Here is a 6,000-nt window from a genome sequence, read left to right as displayed (position 1 = left end):
GTGACTAATGCAGATAGCCAAGGAATGAGAGAGCAGACCGATATCAGACTAGATGCCTTGGATCAAAGCAAACACACACTATAGAAGGATATGCTTTGTTCGTTTTTCAGTTCTGAGGTTTACAACCATTTTAACCACTACTGCTACAGGGTGGGAGGTCTGCGCAAAATCACACAAACACACACACACACACAAATGCATGAAAAAGGAAAAACCGAAATATCACATTAGCATCAGTATTCAGACCCTTTGCAACACTTATTTATAGGCAAAGTTGATCCAGGGAATATCCGATTGCCTCTCGGGGGATCAGGAAGGAATTTTTTCCCAGCAGGACCAAATTGGATCATGCTTTGCTGGGTTTTTTTTGCCTTCCTCTGAATCAACTGTGGGTGTAGGATTATAACTTGTTTTTTTTCTATGGTTGAACTGGATGGACTTTTGTCTTTTTTCAGCCAGACTATGTAACTTGAAATACAGCTCAGGTGCCTTTTAATCATTGCTGAAACTTTTTGCAAAATCCAAGGTGGCTTTCATGTGTTTTGCACTGAGGAGAGGCTTCAGTCTAGCCATTCTGCCATAAAGCTCAGATCAGTGGAGGGCTGAAGTGATGGTTGTGAAGATGGGGACAAAGTTCCAGAAGGACAAAGGAGCTGGAGATCAAGATGGTGATAAAGTTCCAGAAGGACAAAGGAGCTGGAGATCAGTCAGAGTGACCATGGGGTTCTTAGTCACCTCTCTTACTAAGGCACTACTCCCCCAGTTGCTCAGTTTGACCAGGTGACCAGTTCTTGGAAGAGTCCTGGTGTCAAGGTCCTACCTTTCCTCAGGGCTTGTGTTGCTCCATGTGCTGGCATCCATCTTAGGTGTCTGCAAAGCATTGCGGGATCTTTTATGCTTTCAGCCCTCTGCGGCTCCTCCCCCAGGAGGTGCGGCTTATCACATTTAAGTCTGCTGGTTGCAGCTGTCCATTGCATCCGTGTCCTGTCTGTTGCCCAGCAGCAAGCTCCTGTTTAGCTACTCATTGCATTCCTGGATACCGATTCGGCTTTGGCTAAGACTCCTTCTGGCTCTTGACCCCGGCTCTGGCGACCATTCTTCCTGGCTCTTGACCCCGGCTTTGGCTACGATTTCCACTGTTGGATTTGCATAGACTCTTGTCTTATTTTTATATTAATAAACCTACCTTTAATTGCACCTCCTTGTGTGTCTGGCTCCTTGCTCCCAGACCCCTGGTTGTGCCAAACTTCTTCCATTTGAGAGTTATGGAGGCTACTGTGCTCTGTGGAACTCTCAGTGCAGCAGACATTTTTTGTAGCCTTTCCCAGATTTGTGCCTTGCAATAATCCTCTCTGAGCTCTGCAGGCAGTTCCTTTGACCTCATGGCTTTGTCTCTGATACAGTATGCATTTTCAGCTGTGAGGCCTTTTATAGAGAGGTGTGCCTTTCCAAATCATGTCCAATCAATTTAATTTATCACAGGTGAACTTTAGCTCAGATGCCTCCCATTTCGCTTGATCGTTGCTGAGATGTTTCTAAACCTTGATTGGAGTCCAAGTGTTGTTGCACAGGATCTGAGTACTTATGCCAATGTGATATTTTATTTTTTCCTTTTTGCATAAATTTGCAAACATTTCTAAAATTCTGTTTTCACTTTGTCAATATGGGGTACTGAATGCAGATTAATGAGGAAAAAAATGAATTTAAACAACTGTAGTATCAGGCTGCAACATAACAAAATTGAAAAAGTGGAGAGGGTTTGAATACTTATAATTATATATATATATATATATATATATATATCTATATCATGGTGTATTTATACACATACATACATAAAAAATACTATATGTTTAAATATATAAAAATTGTTTCCTTATTTAAGAAGTGCTCATTGGTAGTGGCATCAAGTGCTTCATCCAAGCTTCTTCTCACACCTATGAATATTCACACCATTACTAACACCCAGAGACAGAACAGAAGCATCCTGTGTTCTCAGACTCACACCCACCCACAGAAAGCTTCGCGGAAGGGATTTAAAGCTGCAGCACCTACTCTCTTACAGTACGCTTTTCTAGCAACATCACACAACTTCTTTAAGGGAGACGGCAAAACACGTTTAAAAAAGACCACAGCAATATATTGCAAACAAATGTGAACGACTGACTTAGCAAGACCACAGAGCCATCTCAACATAAACAATCAGGGCTAAGCATTTTTTTTTTATATATCCTCTTGATGGACTAGCTGTTTAAAAATAAAAACAAAAAAACAGGTTCACTGGTTTATTTGTAGGCGGAGACATACACATTATTCTTTTATGGTCCCGTGGGTCCGGAATACCTTTAAGAACAGGATACTATTGCTGTTTTAAAGCCTTTCTTAGGTTATGGAAAGTTTATCATAACTGACACCAAGTGGGACACTTTGTAGGCCAAATCGAAAGATTCAAGAACCTCTTTCCTGTTTGGGGGGAAATTACTTTAACAGAAAAAAAACCTCTGAATAAAAAGAAAGTAAGCCAAAAAAATCAACCAAGGCTACACAAAAAAAAAAATATAAATGGGCATTTGCTTCCAAGCAATACAAACATACATTTTATGCTGCAATAAACTATTTTAAGGTTTCTATCCTTAGCAGTTGGCGAAATAAATCACACAAAGGTGCTGTGTTAAGGTCGTGTCGCCATCTGCTGAAATAAGTCGGCACATCCTGTGAAAAGGAAACACAGTTCATTCACTGACTTACGGGGAAGCTACAGCCTTTTACTACTGAACTCTGGGGAAAGGAAAAGGGTTAAATGACTGTTTAGGTCTACTTTCTTGATATGAAGGGCCTCAAGTGTGGCCCCTGAGATTACCAAAGGAACGTACATAAAATTCATTCTCAGAGACAGCAGACACGCAATTATCCTATTATTATTATTCTTACTATACAGGATTTATATAGCGCCAACAGTTTGCGCAGCGCTTTACAAAATGAAGGCACGCATTACAGTTACAATACAATTTGGTACAAGAGGAAACAGAGGGCCCTGCTCGTTAGAGCTTACAATCTAGGAGGAAGGGTTGAGTGATACAAAAGGTAATAGCTGTGGGGGATGAGCTGAGGAAATAAATGGCAGTTTACTAGGTAGAAGCAGGATAGGCTTCTTTAAAGAGAAAGATTTTCAGGGATTGTCTAAAGGTGGATAGATTAGGAGACAGCCGGACAGATTGGGGTAGGGTGTTCCATAGGATTGGAGAAGCTTGGTATAGGGCGTTCCATAGGATTGGAGTAGCTGGAGAAGTCCTGGAGACCAGTATGGGAGGAGGTGACAAGGGAACTAGAATGCAGAAGGTTTTGGGAGGATCGAAGAGAGCGGTTTGCTTGATATTTTGAGACCAGGTTGGTGATGTACCTGGGGGCAGAGTTGTGGATGGCTTTTGTAAGTTGTTAGTACTTTGAATTTTATTCATTGGGGCGAGTGGAAGCCAGTGGAGGGATTGGCAGAGAGGGGTAGCAGACACTGAATGGTTGGTAAGGTGGATGAGCATTGCAGCAGTATTCATAGTTACATAGTTAGTCTGGCTGAAAAAAGACAAAAGTCCATCCAGTTCAACCATAAAAAAAAAAAAAAAGTTATAATCCTGTACCCACAGTTGAATCAGAGGAAGGCAAAAAAGCCCAGCAAAGCATGATCCAATTTGCTCCTGCAAAAAAAAATTCCTTCTTGATCCCCCGAGAGGCATTCGGATATTTCCTGGATCAACTTTACCTATAAATAGGCTTTCGGCGCTTTCGCACTTTGAATGACAATAGCGCAGTCATGCTGGACTGGAGGGGGGTAGCCTATGTAAAGGTAAGCCAATGAGGAGGAAGTTGCAGTAGTCGAGGTAAGAGAAAACGAGGGAGTGAATTAGGAGCTTTGTGGTGTCATTGGTTAAAAAGGGGCGTATTCTGGAGATGTTGCAGGGGTTGAGTTAGCATGACTTGGACAGGGACTGGATGTGGGCCTGAAAGGATAGTTTAGATTCCAGGGTTACCCCTAACACCCTGGCATGCAGGGATAGGTTGATAGTGGTGCTATTGATCCTGACCAAGAAATCAGGGGAAGAGGCATGTGGGGGAGGAACTATTATGAGCTCAGTTTTCGATATATTGAGTTTTAGAAAGTGGAGTGACATCCAGTCTAATATGTCTGTTAGTAAATCGGGGACGCACAACTCACGTCATCAGTTTCCTCATGTATCATCACCATAGAAATGGTATTGGAAACCATGTGTGTAATCAGCATTGAAATGGTATTGGAAACCATGGGAAGCTATCATCTTATCCAAGGAAGAGAAGAAGTGTAGATCAAGAATAGGAGAGGTCCAAGGACAGAACCTTGGGGGACCCTGACAGTGAGAGGAGTAGGAGAGGAGGAGGTAGAGTTGTAAGTGACACTGAAAGTGCAGTGAGATAGGTAAGAGAAACAGTCATGGAGACCAAGTAAATGGAGTTTTTTGAGGAGGAGGGGGGTGGTCAACTGTGTCAAAGGCAGCGGAGAGGTCCAAGAGTAAAAGTACGGAATAGTGACCATTGGTTTTAGCTGTTAGTATGTAGTTTGTTAGTTTTAGGAGAGTAGTTTCTGTGGAGTGTTGCGGGCGAAATCCAAACTGAAGGGGATTGAGAAGGTTATTCTCAATAAGGTAGCAGCTCAGCCGGTTGTAGACTAGATGTTCAAGGAGTTTGGAGGCAAAAGGGAGTAAGGAGATGGGTCTTAGGTTGCTAAGATTGGCGGGGTCCAATGAGGCCTTTTTAAGTATGGGGGTGACTAGTGCATGTTTTAGAGAGTTTGGAAAGATGCCATTAGAAAGGGACAGAAACAATTGAGTACTAACGTGATACTTTTTTTATTTGCACTAACATACAATTTTGAGGACAAGCTTTCGGGGTATGTCCCCTTCTTCAAGGTCCAGGCAGTACTACTACAAAGTTTTAGCAGAATGTTAGAAGAGATGTTGAAAGGGGGAGGAAACCTCTCCCCAACATCTTCCATTATTTGTGACATCTTGATGAGAAGGAAGTTTCCTACTGATTAGTTTATTTCTGAGGTTGGGGGGTTGTCTGAAGGCCAGTATTGGGGGTTGCTGGAATATTTCTTTCAGAGTTCCATCCTCTGTTATGATGGGTTGTAAATCTTTGATTATTTTTCTTATTCCTTCTAGTGCTGGGTTGTATGTGGTTACCAGAGGTACACGGTTGTTTGTTTTTTCTCTTTGTACTGAAGTAGATTTTCTCTTCGTGTTCTCAAGGCTGTGTTTATGCCGGTGTTGATAGTTTTGTCCTTGTAAGGCTACGTTCACACTAGCCTTGTGTGCAGGTGGCAGAGAGGCATTTGGGAAGCGTTTTTACCGATTCCCAAACGCCTCTGCCAATTCTGCACATTACAGCACATGGTGCTGTTCTAACGGGAGCGTTTGCGTCGCGTCGCGGCAAAACAGACGCCTCTGGACGAGTCAGGAGGCTTTGAAGCCTCCTATTCTCGTCTATGGTGCCGCTCCGCAAACGCCCGGCCGGCGTTTGCGGTGCGGTTGCGGGGCGTTTGCAGAGCGGTAACACCACTCAAACTGCATTATAGGCGTTTGTGGGGCATTATTAACGCTCGGCAAACGCCTAGCAACGGCCGCTAAACCGCGCATGCGGCGTTTGCGGAGCGTTTGCGGAGCGTTAATAACGCTCCGCAAACGCCGGACCAACGCTTGCCAAACGCTATAGGGGCGTTTGGCAAGCGTTGGCAAAACAGCCTAGTGTGAACGAGCCCTAACCTTTCTTATGGAAGGAGTCTGCTAGTGTCCCGAGATGTTTATCTCTGTCTCTTGGGTCAGAACATACTCGGTGGTATCTAATGGCCTGACTGTGTATGATGGCACGTTTCGTGTGTTGGAGGTGGAAGCTGGAACTGTGGAGGTAGTTGCATCTGTCAGTGGGTTTCCTGTATATTGAGGTTTGAAGCGTATCATCCCTGATGTATAC

This window comes from Staurois parvus, unplaced genomic scaffold, assembly GCF_062004578.1.
Source record: "Staurois parvus isolate SC_StPar_1 unplaced genomic scaffold, SC_StPar_1.0 ptg001132l, whole genome shotgun sequence".
Lineage (NCBI taxonomy): Eukaryota > Metazoa > Chordata > Amphibia > Anura > Ranidae > Staurois > Staurois parvus.
The sequence above is the reverse complement of the archived record's forward strand: the minus strand, read 5'-3'. Positions refer to the sequence as shown.